This window comes from Astyanax mexicanus, chromosome 19 (assembly GCF_023375975.1).
Source record: "Astyanax mexicanus isolate ESR-SI-001 chromosome 19, AstMex3_surface, whole genome shotgun sequence".
In the NCBI taxonomy this organism is placed as follows: Eukaryota; Metazoa; Chordata; class Actinopteri; order Characiformes; family Acestrorhamphidae; genus Astyanax; species Astyanax mexicanus.
In genome coordinates, this window is record NC_064426.1 from 26,613,535 (window position 1) to 26,630,700 (window position 17,166).

Here is a 17,166-nt window from a genome sequence, read left to right on the forward strand (position 1 = left end):
CAGAAATCAGGTGTTTAAGAGCTTAATAATAATAGTAGTGAAAGTAGTAGCAGACTTTAGCTGGATGACATTTACATAGACATAAACTATGCCACTATGTCACAACAAGCAATATTCTGGATGATATATTATCCCAAAATGAATTGCGGTACAATATATGTTCTATGTCTTAAATACGCCGTCTCAAGAGTGTGCAAAGAGCTCTAGTTGCTGTACTAAAATGGCGTTTGTTTGGAGATATTGTAATGTGTAAATGCTGAAAAGCAGGATAGTTAGTTGTAAGGTACATCAGGACACTAGCCAATAAGCTAAACAGCTCAATTTTAGCCTGTAAATGCCAAAAAATCAAGCCCTGGGGGGGGATACACCTTAATCACACAGTTAACTTTCAATCGAGCACCTACATTGGTTTTAGGTGAGAGTAGTGATTTATGAAATCTATACTTCTACCTGAGTAATAAATGTTAAAACTTTTGAAACACTTGCTGGTTACACAGTACTGCATTTGTTAAAGGTAATAGAAATCGAGGTAATAGAAAATACATTGCCGTGTTTTCTGTACTTTGCTGGCCCTTCTAGTCTGCTTTGTGAGAAAAAAAATCAATTTGTAGAGTTTAACACAATAGTGTGTCGTCTCTTGCAGATAACTTGTTTTACTGCCACTGTTATTTTGAACGTTGCTTTCCCAAAGAATTCTCTTTGGATATCAGTCTATTCTATTTGCCCGTAACCTAGCAACAACCACTGTCCAAGAACAAAGTAAGGGCCAAGTTGAAATTTACAAGGAGCAAGTCTGCAGCTGAAAAGAGCTCTAACTTATAAGTGTCAAACATGTCCGGACAAAACACCTCAGTCCAGAATGTGAATTTACTGTAGAGGGTCATTTTCTGAGTTCTGTGCCTTTTGGACCTCAAAACTTAAAAAGAACTTAAGATATTTAATTCTTTAAACTATGTTTATTTAAAAAAATATATTCATAAGACTATAGACTATACAGAAATCATATTTTACCAGTCTAATCACTTTTTATTTCCACTTTTCATTTCCTGGCATGAATGCCTCCACCCTGTCTTGACAAGCTGCATAATAAAGGGCATATGGTGGACAATACAGCTCTGGAAAGAATTAAGGGATCACTTCAAAAATGACTTTTTTTAAAGGGATTTTTTCCAAGATAACAAGGTGGACAGGATTTTTTTTTTTGGAAACATTTGAATAGCCTGATATTTATCATCAAATTAATCATTGAAATGCTGAAATTGTTTAATGAAAAAACATATTTAACACTTTAAGACAACATACTTTGTGTTATTAAAATATTATGTTATTTAACCTCTTAAATGATAAAGACATGGCAAAAACACAAAACACATCAAATTCAATTATTATTATTATAGAATATATATAAAAGTAGTTTTAAGTGAAATTCTTTACTATATAAACATTTGTCTATATGTATAATATTGTGTTTATTCAGAGTACATCTTTAAAAAATTATTGTTACACAAAGAAACTTTGTAACTGCACTCCGTACAAAAAAACGCAGGTTATATTGCTCCTAGTATTGAAGCAATCTTGCAAACTTCTACGAGGATGTCTATTATCCATGAATGTACCAGTACATATATCAGTATCACTATATGCATTGTGAAGTACTTAGCATTACTACATTATTGGGAGAAAAATGAAGAGTAACCAATACAAAATAAGTAAAGATTTGAATGGAATGTTACACAAGAAGTTAAAAGTCTGGCGTCTGGAGTCTGGCAACTTCTGAAAACAGTGAATCCACCTGGCCTTCATGCTTAGGATGCACAGCGACAGCAGTAAAGCCAATCTTCTGAGTACAATAAGCAGTGGATTGAAAATGCCTCAGTCGTCGCGGCTCCCGCTGTCAGCACAGGGCCGCTCCAGCGTTTGATGCCGTCTCTGCTGCGCCTGATTAGTTTCCCTCGCTGAGCGGGTCCTAAAGGTGCGCTTTGATCGAACATACCTGCAGAGCTGCAGGGGCTTCACTGATCCTCCTCCCTGACTCTGTCCTCAGTTTACTTCTCCAAATTACACCCGTCTGACTCACCTCTGCGCTTCAATTCATGTTTACTCTGACCGAAAATCACCCCGTGCTAAAAGATGACCATGGAGATAAGACACATAGACACACGTAACCCTAAACAATCCCAGAGCTAGCAGAGCTACAACTAGAGCTAGACCTGGGTATTAAACAATACACCAATATACAGATCAGGAACAAATGAAGAGACCACTTCATTTTCTGAATCAGTTTTTCTGATTTTGCTATTTATAGGTATATATTTGATTATAATGAACATTGTTGTTTTATTCTATAAAATACGCACAACATTCCTCCCAAATTCCAAATAAACATATTGTAATTTAGATCATTTATTTGCAGAAAATGAGAAATGGACGAAATTCAGAAATCTTGGTTTTCATGCATCTTGGCATGTTCTCCTCCACCAGTCTTACACACTGCGTTTGGATAATTTTATGCCACTTCTGGTTAAAAAGTTCAAGGAGTTCAGTTTGGTTTGATAACTTGTGATTATCCATCTTCCTCTTGATTATATTCCAGAGGTTTTCAATTTGGTAAAATCAAAGAAATTTATCATTTTTAAGTGGTCTCTTACTATTTTCCAGAGCTGTATGTTTATATAAGTATAACAAACATTGATTATACATTATAACTGTTTAGGAACACCCTGGTTCTATTACCTTTAACACACAGACAGAGCTATGTCCAGCCCATGCTTAATTCCAGGCATGAGCTACTGGGGTCTAAAGTCTGTTCTCTAGAATGATTGCAATAAAAATGTATTGGCTAAAGCACCACAAAGAGGTGAGGTGTTGAGGTGTTGAGGATCAATCAGTTGAATACAGTGATCATCCAACATGTGACCTCACTAATAGGGCAGGGTCTCAATAAATTCGAAACCAAAAAGGCATTGATAAAAAAAAATCTCAGTACTATCAAGTACCAAAATGTCAAAAAAATAAATAAACAATTGGTGCTTTTTTTTTTTTTTTTGCAAAAAAAAGCATATAAATGTACCAAACATAGAGAGTTTGCATAGCAAGGTAAATATATATATATATATATATATATATATATATATATATATATATATATATATATATATATATATATATATATATATATTTATTCACCCTGGCACACACATCAAAGTAAACATGTCTCTAAAGTGTGCTTTAAAGTCTGATTCTACTTGTAAACATTCATCCACACTTTATTTTCCTTCAAACTGTCGACACACTCTTGCAGTGCTAAAGTCTCTCTCTTTATTTTTCTCTCTCACTTGCTCTATCTCTCTCTCTCACACACTCTCTCGCTCTCTCTCTCTCACTCACTACCCTGAAATACTATAATGCAGTAAAAAGTTTCTAGTCTGCCAGACCTAAACCACACTACACTATTATTACTTCCTCCATTCCCAAAAGTACAGAGAAATACCAGCATTTTTAAAAGTAACTAATCATGATTTTAATTAATTTAAATGATTGACACTAATAAAATAATTACATTAATTTTGCCAATCTAATGCTGATATTTCTTAAAAAGAACTCCAGCAATATGGTTAAGGAAACTATTTGTAGTTTAAGCAGTTAAAGTAAAGCTGTTGTTTTTGTTCTTAATAAAGCACCACAAATATGCTAAGTGCTTTTTTTGTTCCAACAAGATCCAGAAAGATGGAGCCTCTCATGATGACAGTGTGAGAATTAGATTACTCATGCTGGCTGCTAAATAAATACATTGTGTGAGAATAATTATCGCTCTTTGTAATTTTTTGTTACAATTAAGAAAAATGTATTGAAAAAAGTATCCTTTGTGTATGTCACTAATGCTCTTGAATGCTCCATAAATGCAATCAAATCCTCTCACAGCAATGCTCCAAAATCTAGTACAACTCTGTCCTGTAGAGTAGAGACTGTAACTCCAACAAAAGCAGGACAAACTTTTTTTTTTATTAGACTTGATGTCTATTAAAGACATAATAAATAAGCAGGCATCCTGATACATGTGTCTATACTTTTAGTATATCTGCAAAAACAGCTAAAAAACAGCTGCTTCCAAACTGTGGACCAGGCATATAATCCCAACCCACCCCTGGCAGAGCTTGTTTTTCGGTATAAAAGCACAGCATTAACAGTATTAATAGGCATAAAACAGACTGAACATGTTTAATTGGGACATTATGTGCGTCCCTCTACACTAACATTTCTGCAAATCGGCCTCCCTCACAGTTAAGATGAACTGCCCTCAAAACAAGTTGCGTAACCACTTAGACTCTTATTTTCAGGCTCCTCACTCACATGATGTTGGTCATTCTGGTCACAAAAGCTCTGTTAGTTGCTTCTCTTCATGGTTACTTTTACAATAAATAATTTTTTTTTACCGAATCAGAGATTTTAAAGGGGACCTAGAGTTTGAAACTGTATTAATTTAGCCAAAAGAATATTAAAAGTCGGGAAAACATGGAAGTAACCTCAAACATGGTTTCATCTCCCTCATCAACAACAACAACAACAAAATCTGATGTAATAAAACTTAAAAAAAAAAAAAAAAAAAAAATGAGCATATCCCAAGGCCACAAAAAAGCTCTAGTCAAACTGGCAAAGCTTGGGAGATTTTGGGAGATGTTGTCGATACTGGAGAGCAGCTTATGTTCACCGGACTCTGCCAGTTATAGGAATACAGGTTACCTCAGAAGCCAGAGCTTGTCAATTCGATTCTGTCTAACTAATATCCACAAAAGGGGAGCTCAAACTCGGCATGCAAGAAAAAAAAAACAAAAAAAAACAAAGGCAACAAATGGGGACCAACTCTAGGCTAAAAGCTAAAGCAACAAACTGGAGTTTAAAACACATTAGGAGATGGTAAGACTAAAATAGAGGAAAATAGCGACACTATCTAATAACACTTGTGAATAGTTACAGTATTTTTACAGTTAAACAGCTAACAGTTTTACAGCTAAAACTATATTATAAACAATATATATTGCTTCTGCAAGCGTCTGTCCATAATGGAAACCAGCCAATCAATCTGACAGGATGTTGAAAATGTATTACCACAATTTAGGTCACAAATGTGCTATTTTAAAAGTGTAATAACAACTTAAAATCCTTAATAAATCAATAAATGCATTGTGTGGCACTTTTCAAGACATTTTTTGAGCATTAACAAATAGAAAATGCATACAAATTGGTGTTTCCGGCATTAAGACAAACCTTCAGAATATATAAATACATAATATGGATTATAATATGGATTGATATAATTCTGTGTGAATGAGTGAAAGTCTGAATTAAACAAGTTCACTGAGTTTAAAAAAGGTTCAGATTTAAGGGGTCCCTTCAATAAACCCCTTTAAGTGTTAACAGAAACTGGTAAACTGCTGAATGGATTATGACACATGCTCTGCTAACTGTTTAAAGTTGTAGTAAACAACTGAAGCCAAAAGCAACTTTCCACACGTGCGCACAGCAGTGTCAGACACACACACACACACACACAGCTTGACTCTTGCTGATCAGCCTGCCTATGCTGGGATTTGACAGTGCACTGTACTCTGACCTAATTAAGCCTGCATGCCTCTCTAAATCCCCCCTCCCCATTCACAAACACACACACACACACACATACACATACTTGTCTTTATGCAATGTGAGGACACCGGGTCCCAAATTTACAACTCAAATGTGAGGACATGCCCCATATTGAATATACATATATGTATTGACCTATATATACTGATATGTCCCAATCCATTATGCATTATAATGTATTCATATGAGTAAATAATGTAAATAACAGTAATAATATCTCACATATGTTAGTGATTAGGATGGGTTATCTATATTCGTTCTGTACTTGTTGATGTTTGGTTCCTTTTATCTTTATGTAATATACTATGTTCCATATCAACAGTGTCCAGTGTCTACGTACAAATCTATGTACTGTAGATGTCACATGCATTATATATGAGTAAATATTGTTATAATATGTCATATGTACCCATGTGAAATATGTCTCATATTAACATGTCCAATATGTATTACATGTTTATGTATATATAGGTAATGATATTATATATAAAATAAGGTTATATATATACTTAATATATAAATATCTATATGTACACTATGGTATATACTATATGAAGTAATAGCAAGTCCCAAATGTACTATATAATAGCAAATTTCATAATACTTGGCCCATATTTATACATATATAACAGAATATTCAAAATGCATTATATAATATGTAATTTGTCCCAATATCCAATTTGGGATAGACAATTGGGCCTCTCTGTACAGTTTGTCCCACAATATGTCCCATATGTAATAACAGTATGTATCATACGTAATATATATATATGTAAATATATTTATATATTTGTGTGTTATATGTACACATTTATTTTTAAAAATCCTATGTTTTAAATGTATTGTAAGTGTATGTATTTACATGGTACACATGTATTATAATTGGAGGCCCCTGCCTAATATTGTTGGTCCTGAATGTAACCAACACTTTCACTGCTTTTCTGGACAAGTTTGTCTCCAGAAATGATGAAAACAAACAAAAACACAAACACACACATCCACACACACACTTTCCCTGATCTGAGAGTGGGTCTCTCTCGCGCTCCCAGGACCATCTGGCAAGGCTGCCGCCGGAGCACACAAACACACAGCTTACCTAAAGAACAGCCAGCGGCTGCACAGCGCTCCCGCTTTCAAACCAGAGCAATAAAAATAAACCACAATTCCACTTCTAATGCAGGAACAAAGCTGCAGTGAAAGCTGTGGATCAGACCTTGTCATATCTCTCTGATTATCTCCATTCTGTAGAATAAAAAAAGGGACTGACCTTTTCAAACTAGCTGGAGCGTGGCACCTTTCCCAGCGTCTGAAAAGCAGAAAAAAAAACGTGCACATTAGAATGGTCGTTAATGGTTTTTGTGGTCCTAGCCTTTACATTACGCGTATACTCCAACTAACACACATTTCATTATGTGTAATATTTCAATATGTCTAATTATGAGTAAATAGGGATGATTTTTTGTGGATATTGTGGTGAAACAAAAAAATATTTTTGGTTAAAATAATGCACGCTAGTTTTTAATCCTGTGAAGCCAGTGAGCTTTATAGGGACCATACTGTACATTTTTCTCACGTTAAATTAAATTTTGTCCCAGAAGTCACAATTGTTACAATGTTTTTTTTTTTGTGTGTGTGTGTGATAAATGTACCACAGACAGCTGTGATTCATTTGCACATGATCATTACCCAAACTCTATTTATCCCTGAGCCTAACTGAAACATTGAATTTCAGTTAGGCACTGAAAAACACTGATTTTTTTTACTGGGCCTCAGGTTGACTGTGCTTTACAAGTCGTGTAAAAAATTACAAATCTGAGCTTCATTTGGGCAACACTTAATAAACGTCTTTGTAACAATAATTCAGTCATTTTCTTGTGAGGAAAAAAGTGAGGACACCTGCACATTTGCTGCTATCTATAAGTTTGGAGGAGCCTGTCTTATTCAAACCTTAAACACTTAGGTTAAACAGCAGATAAAGTGCCCAAAATCCTATATTTAAAAAAAGGCATTTTTATCCAACAGTTATAAACACGTGCAAAAGATAATTTCTTCATGTAAAATCTTGATTTCATCACATTCGCTAAAACAATTTGTCCACCGCCACATTATTGGTTTGCATTTATAGTTTTTCTAAACATTTGAACTTTAAACTTTTGTTATGAAGCTATTTTAATGTTCTTATACATTACAGCCACACTAAAAAACGCACAGATATGTAATTAGTTACAATATGTTATTTGAAACCAAATATTTATAATACAGAGATAACCGCTACCTCTCTATTCCATTTCCCCTTCTCTGTGATGTAAAAATCACATGCATTACAGTTTGGTTGCCACATATATGGAAAGTGGTCCAATCGGATGTGAAATGTCTAATAAATTCTAATAAATTTGCCATTCACACCATCACACAGATATCTTTAGGTATCTTAGATATCCACATATACCTTTTTCATCTTCTATTGTTTAACAGGTGATGATAGGTTACCTTAACTTCTGCCTCAATGTAATTTGTACAAAATGTATCCAAACCATTTTAGAAACGTGCTTTCACACTGCAAATAAACTAAATCATGGTTCAGTTGATACAAATCAACTGGTTGTTCACTGCACCCTTTCACACCTTTCCAGCTATTTTGGTTTGGACCAAACAAGGTAGGTGTGAAAGTTTACGCTGCTGTGTGTTTATACTTGTGCATTTGTGTTCGCACCTTTTCTTACTGCAAAGGTGGGAATGTGTGGGCGGGAACATGAGGCTTGGCAGACCAATTACAGCTGCTGCTGTCTGCATTGCACCTCGCATAGTTATATTTTAGTTACGAAGGGTGTAATGATTTAATTTAATGAATTAATTAACAGAATATGTCAACTAATGTGCCAACTAATTATTAACTGACACTAGTTAAGACATTATTAATCACTACAATATTTAACTAATGGGTCAATAAATTATTTACAAATTTCTTAAGCATTGCAATTTAGCTATTTAATTTGTCCCCAATATGGGTAGGTTAACTTTCCCATCATTAGTGATGGCACAACACCAGGAGGGTGAAGACTAGCACATGCCTCCTCCGACACATGTGAAGTCAGCCAATGTCTCTTTTGGAACTGCTGCTGATGCAGCATTATCAATTAACATCACAGCGCACTCTGAGAAAAGCGCAGCGGTTCGGTTCCTATACACCAACTCACAGATGCCTTGTGCTGATTGACATCACCCTTTGGAGTGATGAAGGGAAAAAACACGCCATCTACCCATCCAGAAAGAGCAAGGCCAATTGTGCTCTCTCGGGGCTCCGGCAGCTGACGGCAAGCTGCATGACTGGGATTCGAAGCAGCGATCCCCCGATCATGACCACTCGACACCTGATAATTTAGTAATGTTTAATCAAGTGTCTTAACTAGTGTCAATAAATAATAAGTTAAGGGATTTCTTAACCATTTAACAATGTTTATTACTAAGAACTGTTTATTCCATCTGTATGCTTTCTCTAATCAGGAGAAAGAAGCCACAGCTGTGAGACTGAATCTGAAACACTCTCCGGCTGCATTAGCAAAAGTGCTGTGCTGCTTAAGGACATTCCAGGCTTTAAAAAACACACAAACACACCCATAAATACGACGAAGCTCAGTTGAAAATCACTCATGTTTCATCATTTTCTTCATGTTTTTATATCTGATGCCCTTTTCATGACCACAGCTGGGCTGGAACAGCACTGTTCAGGCTGTGGGAATTGCAAACTGCCTCAAAACACCAGCAGCCTTGCAAAGTGCCGCGCCACTGGATGATGCCCCAGTGCATGTCTGCTGTTTGTGTGCCCGTGTGTGTGTGTGTGTGTGTGTGTTTGTACACATATGTCTGGCAGTGGATGTGGCAGGCAGGCAATCTTCTTATATAACACCCCAGCAGAAAAAAACGCACACACACACACACACACACACAGACTACCCCCCCAGACTGTGATGCTAAAACGGCCGTGCTGCTGAAGCACTGTCCCCTCAGCACATGATGATAATCAACACTAACGATATGTTTATTTATTCAAACTTTTATAAGCTTTCAGCACTTCAACTGTTTCTATTCATCATTATGTGATTCAATGATGGGTCAGAAAAGAGAAAGAGAGAGAGAGAGAGAAAGAGAGAGAAACAACAAAGAGATACACCTACTACTATTTAATACTACTAACAAGCCAAAAGTGTTACCTCAGGGGGATGGCTTGGGAAAGCAAACCTGTATACGTTCTGAGGCGTTATCTTGTGAGTGAGATATGAAGAATTCTAAACAACTCTAAACAAAATCAAATCAAATTAGTGCTGGGCGGTATACCGGTTCATTCAAAATACCGCGCGGGGAACTAGAACCTATATTGATTTCTCTCATACCGCCATACTGCTAGAGGGCGCTGTGGAGCGGCAGGCGGAACAGCACCGTCAGAGAAGCAGATGCAGCCGTGTGAAGTTAAACGCTGGTCTAGCACTGAAGAGAATAAAGAACAGCTCCTGCTGCTGTTTCTCACAGTATGAGTGTTTTATCCCGGTAAAACAGAGCAGTAACTACAGCTCTTTTAAATATATTAATATTGTAGCTTGAAGGATAATTTGAGTGTATTTTATGACTGGAGAAAGGGTCATTTTGGCAGATTTTAATACTGCAATGACTCTAATGGCTTCAGGAAAACATATAGTAAATTTATATTAAACTTATGTCTTACTTGTGCAATAAAGCTTTTGGGAAATATCTCTGATACTTAAACACTGAGTATTTTATGTCAATTTATAGTGTTATATTTTTTATATTTTGTAAAGGAAGTTGTGTTAAAGTTGTTGCTGTTTCTCTTTTTAAGGTCTATTGTTGTGGGACAAAGTATACCCTATACTAATCAAATTCTTAATTTAAAGCTTTAGTGGTTTATATTGTATGGACTCCTATCAGTACAGTAACTCACAAACCTATATTAAAGCCCAGTCATGCAAAAAATAATAAATACATAAAAAATAAATAAAATACAGTGATATACCGTGATATGCATTTTTGACCATACCACCCAGCACTAAATCAAATCAAATTTATTTGTATAGCGCTTTTTACAACTGATGTTGTCACAAAGCAGCTTTGCAATAATGTGATCACAGGACAGTGAATCAGATAAAACATTAAAGATAAAAATACAGAATACAGAACCCCCAGTGAGCACGGAGGCAGGGAAAAACTCCCTTAGAGCTGCAGGAGGAGGAAGAAACCTTGGGAGAACCCAGACTTACATATAAGCGGGGACCATACTACCACTGGTCAAATAGCTTTTAAATTAATTTTAAAAAGTCTTTATACATCCACACAGGTTTTATATATTCAGGAGTATAGCAACACCACTAATGGAAGCAGTTAGAGTTTATGTGAACTTAGATGTAATCTGTAGTGAACAGTGAGCAGCTGGTTCAAGGCATGTGGAATAAACTGGACGATAGGCAGCTGATCTGTGGTAACAAAAGAATTAATGATATCTGAATGATATTTCTGAATGATAGAAACAGGCTCAAATCTAAATCTAAATAGTCAAAAATTATAAATATATATTTAGATATAACACTTTTGTGTGACAGAGATGATATTGATAATATAATCTCTATATTTTTCATCCAGGAGTCTATACACACACATATCCCACAGGTCTATTTAGTGTTCTTTAGGTTCCATGTGAAACGTTTCTATTGGTGCATTCATCAAGACTTTTGGGCTTAATAATACAAAACAGGCTCACGTTTAAAGTTAACTAGTCAAAAATTATAAATATATATTTAGATTAGAGCTGTTGACTTTAACACATTACACATGCATTTAATTGTTTAATTACTTAACACAAATTAATCAAGTGACAAAATTGACAGAGCCTGGTGAAGCATTCGCAGTTTTATTTAGCAATATATAGCTATTAATTTATGTTGAAATTTATGCTCTCTCTCTTTTTATCTCGCATAGTCATGCATACACAAACACACACAGCTGAAAGCTCATTTCCTAATGATAATAATAATAATAATAATAATAATAATAATAATAATAAACTTAAAGTGCTTCACAATAAAATTTAATAAATCAGCAAAATGTAAAAGTAATATAAAACTAATAAAACAATTAAAAAGTAACAATTTCATAAAATAGTAGGAAATAAGACATTTATGTTAAAATAAAATATTAAATAAAATAATATAAAATAGATTTAAACAAAAAATATAAAATAAGGATAATATATTAATAAAATAAGGATAATAAAAATAAGGATTAAAATAAAGGATCTATTCTGCCAGGTGTAAATCACACTACACCATTATCATGATTTTATCCATAATTTACTCACAGAATATTGTTGTGATTAATACATTTTTTTAAGGGATTGGCACCAATAATACAAGTCTTAGTGTTTCTAATACTGATTTTTTTTTACATTTAAATACCCATTTTAAAACCCATTTAGTCTTAAGCTTAGTCTTAAAAAGTGTGATTAAGTGGAGAATTCTATTGTATTTTTTTAATCGATTGACACCACTAATATAGATATAAAATATCGTATGACAAAAGTTAATGATATTTATCACATATGTCTGCATGATAAATATAATATACATGACTACTGCCGTGCTTCAATTATACAAATGAAAACCTGACAACAAATCGTGAATCTTGAATGAAAAACAAAAGCAAAAGAGAGGGAGAGAGAGAAAGAGAGAAGAGGAAGAGAGAGAGAGAGAGAGAGAGAGAGAGAGAGACTATAGCAACAAAACAAAACAAGGTCTAGACCTCATCAAATTCATTTTCTTCTAAAACAATCAGCTTGAACAGGATTAACCTACATATGTCTCTACATCAAACAAGCTGCTCAACAAGAGCCACACACATACACACATACACACACATAAACACAGTGAAGTGCTATCTCCATTTGTACATGTATCTCAAGTAGTACCTTTAGTGCCATTAGAGAGAGAGGGAGAGAGAGAGAGAGAGACTCTTCAACAAAACAAACATAATAACTAGGTTTTCATCAGTATTCCATATTCCTCCCTCTCTCTCTCTTTCTAATAAAAAACAAATCTACACATATATGTATATAAATAAATGTGTTCTTCAAATGTGGTCAGTTGTTTGTGGTTATTAAAGAAATCTCTCAACTCACTGAAATTATCCTGGTCTTCAAGAGATTTTAACAGACTATAAGATCAGGTCAGCTACAGCTCCAGGTCAACGTCTACGTCCACTTGGTGACCCCTGATCTACATTTTAAATGGCCTGGCAAAACTGTCTTATATCTCAAAAAAGGCAAATTCACAGAAGAAGGAAAAACATTTCTAAACCTTGCCTAAAGCACTGCCACTATGATTGAGAGATCGCTGCTTCGAATCCCAGTCATGCAGCTTGCCATCGGCTGCCGGTGCACTGAGAGCACAATTGGCCTTGCTCTCTCTGGGTGGGTAGATGGTGTTCTCTCCCCACATGTGCTGGAGAAGGCATTTGCTAATCTTCACCCACCTTCTGTTGTGGCATCACTAATGATGGAGGATATACAGCAGAATAGCTGCTGAATGGTTGAGACAATCGGCCTATAGCTATATTCGGAAAAAATGGAGAACATTTTTGAAGAAAAAAAAAACCTTTCAATGGAAGTCAATGTACAAAAGGTTTCAGTTCCAAGTAATTTTGCAGCAATTTTATTGGTTCTTTCATACAGAAAATTGAAACCCTGTAAAAAATAGAACAACTTCCACATTTACATTATGTCAAAACGTGGAAAATTCCAAGAGTTATTGAGACTTTTTAGTGTGACAATGATTAATACAGTTGAGTAAATGAATTGGTTTTTGTGGTGCTGGATTTAAAATAAGCTGTGTTTGCAACAAGTTCTGAAACCACCCTGGACTTCTACAGAAGTCAGATACAGGTCAACTTAACTTCCCTCTAGGCCTGTCACAATAACTGCTTTTGTTTGGATGATATACTGACGCAGATATAATTGTGATAAATGCTTGTATTGTCATTTTAGACTATTTAATGCTACTTAGGGGTGGGAATCTCTGGGGATACATCTTTTTCCTTCTATACAGCATTTGTCTTTTCTCATTGCGTGACTTCTTGGTACCTTTAAAGTGAAGTATTTGCAATGAACCATAATGAAAATGCTATTTAATAGGCTCTTTCACACAAGAAAAGCATTAGCAGTAGACGCTAACCACACTAGCTCTTCTGGCCTTCAGAGATGAGTATATTGGACTGTAGTCTGCGTGTTTACCGTGTTAAGACAAGCCACTTGGTACAAACTGATATATTAATAAAAAACATTTAGGATTAATATTGTTAGATTAATATTAAAACCAGCTACAAGGACAGCAGAAACCATATACCAGTGTAATGCATATATGGAGCCTTTCTTAATGTTGTGGCTGATCTGTGTTTGATCTGTGTATGAATAAAGTATTATGCAAAGTATATAATAGAGATTTTATTTTACTGTATTATAATGTTTTGAGTTACGGAGTTTAGCTTTGAGCTTTAACAGAGGAACTAAACTAAATAAAGTGTAGCTCCATATTCTAACTTACCTCAGAATGAGGAAACGTGCCATTAGATGTGTGTGTGTGTGTGTGAGAGAGAGCGAGAGAGAGAGAGAAAAGAGTGGGAGGCTGAGAGTCTTCAGCACAGTTTTTGAAAGTTTGGTTTTGAAAGTTTGGAGGAAAATGAAGCGACTGGCTCCATAGGTAGTTTGCTTGATTAGCATTTGAAAAGCGTAAGCTGGAGGTTAAAATGCGTACTAGGAGGTTAAAATGCGTAGCTACATGCTGTCAGGTCCAAATGGAGATTCATTTAAGAACTGAAAATTTTTCCCCAGCCCTACATAAAATGATAATATAAAAGCATAATAATTATCCATTGCATAATAATTTTACTCTGATTAAAACACTCATACAGTGAGGAACAGCAGCAGGAGCTCCTCTGATAAAGTGCTGCTCTCAAATCACATAATGTTTCTCCAAGTAGGACAGAGGAAGACGAGTGGTTAACTCATTTATTCACTCCAGGGCGTTATAATATATACTACTAATAATAATACTATACCATTTAAAAAACAATGAACTTGTAGTTATTATGAATAGTCAGATACTGAAATTATCCTTATATTGTATGTAAGCCAGCGTGACTGCAGGGCTTCGCCCCCACCAATCAGGGAGCAACTGATCAAATCTGTAGAGTCAGAACTGCTTCAGTTTGACTGCAATAAAAAAATGCAGCCCCACTGATGACCTCTGATGACCCCCAGTGACTTACAGTTTAAACAGGCAGGGAAAATTGCTGCAGGCCGAATAAGCAAATGAAAAAAAAACAAAACACTTTACAAACAGGTTTCATACACACATTAATTTGCATAAATTAGGGGTATAAGTGTGCATGAATGAACGTGAGTAAGTAAGAGAGAGAGAGAGAGAGAGAGAGAGAGAAAGAAAGACTGAGAAATAGAAAGGGAAAAGGAAATGAAAGAGAGAGACTGAAAAATTGAGAGCGAGAGAGAGAAAGAGAGAGAGAGTGAGCCAGAAAAAAGTGTATGAAGAAGACAGTGACTGAGAAAGAGAGATGGAAAAAAGTAAATAAGAGAGAGAAAAAGAGACAGAAAAGAGTATAAAAGCGAGAGTGGGTGAGAAAGATAGAGAGAAAGAAAGCAAAAGAGACAGAGAGAGAGACAGAGTAGAAATAAGAAAGAGTAGGTGAGAAAGTGAGACAGTCGGTAAAAGGAGAAAATGAGTGAGAGGACAGAGAGACAGAGAGAAAGTAATAAATAACAAAGTGACAAGAAATAAAGCAAAAAGTACAGATCAATATATAATGAATTCATGTAAAGCAATGTAAACTGTATGGGTTGTGGGAAAAAGTCAGTATATGTCCAGTTTAACAGTCAGTATAATTCAGTGTACTTCCCTGTAGTTTCAGTGTAGTTCCCTGTATTATGATGGGTGTAAAGTTTTATGGAGATAATATATACCATGCACTAAACCTATCCATCCTTCTAGGCATTTAAAACCAATAAACACATTTATCCAGCTCTTCACCTGTATTTAAATTTATATACTGTTCATTCTGAAACGTAACTGCTGATAAAAGCAGGCAGACTGAAATAAATGGCGTGAATCCAGTCAGAAACTCAGACGATTAGTTCTGTGCGACGCTGTTTACATATCAACACAACCTGTTGGCCTTACCTGGAAATACCTGACTACACAACACACACACACACACTGCTCACTACACAATACACCCGCTAGACAATAAACACACCACTCACATCATGACCTTTTACTAAAGTTTATTGGAATAGAAGACAGCAACAAGCTCCCCCCCACACACTTTTATATATTTTTTACACAAATGAGAACTAGAGCTGCAACGATTATTCGATAAAATCAAGAATCAAAAGTCGATTATCGACAATAGGAACACAATTATCAGAAAAACTATAGGAGAGGGGTAATAAACTTATTTTTTTCTGTCTCCAAAAGTGCATAAACACAACAGATTACTTAGTTACTCACTACATATCACAACATTTCAGATTTAAACATAATAATAATCTGGACTTCTAAATTAAAATCCCACTATCAGCTGTTATATTTAATCAACAATCGTTGACCAGTTGACTAATTGACCAATCGAAAAAAAAAAAAAAAAAAACAGATTAGTCAACCACCAAAATAAGCATTAGCTGCAGCCCTAATGAAGCGTTAAATCTAGGGCTGGGGCGACGCGTCGACATAATCGACGTCATCGATTACGAAAATACATCGATTTGCATAACGCGCGTCGGCGCGTCGTAAACATGGCGGTGCCTGTGGAGAGCATGGACTCCGGAGAGCGATCTCCAGCTACAAAAAAACGCCAGCGGGCATCTAAAGTTTGGGAGCATTTCACGCAAAAGGGCAACAATGTGGTCCTCTGCCATATGTGCAAAATGGGGATGGTCTATCACAGTAGCACAACTGCTATGCAGGAGCACTTGAAGCGCAAACATCCAGGAGCACTATGTCACACAGTAAGTTACCGTTTACATCAGGGTCTCCGCGGGTGTCCTTAAAAAGACTTAAGGCTGTCTACCAAAGGTTTTAAACCTGCCACAGGCAGAAATTATACATTTTTGGTTTATATTTGTGCATGGCATTTCGCAGTTTCCAGAAACAGTAGCATTATTCATAAGTTCAGGTGTTTAGCTAAGCTAGCTGCCTTAAGTTATTTTAGCTACAGCCGTCGGCGCTGCGGTGTTACACCGTTTTCTGTCACCGTCGGAATTTTGTGACCAGTGCTCACGGTTATGAGCGTTCATTGGCAAAACGGAAGCTTTCTATACGTACACCTTACCCTCAGCCCTAAACTTAACTGTTTTGGCCAGTCGGGGTAAACATTAGAAACGAACACGTTTCGAATCGGCCAGTGCACCGGTCTGCTGAGAACTACTTGCCAGTGGTCACAAAATCTAGCGGT

The 17,166-nt window shown here is 35.7% G+C and overlaps 1 protein-coding gene across 2 annotated transcripts in view; it reads right to left on the bottom strand.

Moving 5' to 3' along the window:
- Positions 1–17,166, bottom strand: part of stat5a (signal transducer and activator of transcription 5a) — a 168,688-nt gene that overhangs the window by 111,450 nt on the left and 40,072 nt on the right. For both annotated transcript variants that reach the window (XM_049467908.1, XM_049467907.1), the window contains exon 2: positions 6,911–6,949. The gene's annotated coding sequence lies outside the window, so the exon portion shown is untranslated. The remainder of the gene's footprint in view (positions 1–6,910; positions 6,950–17,166) is intronic.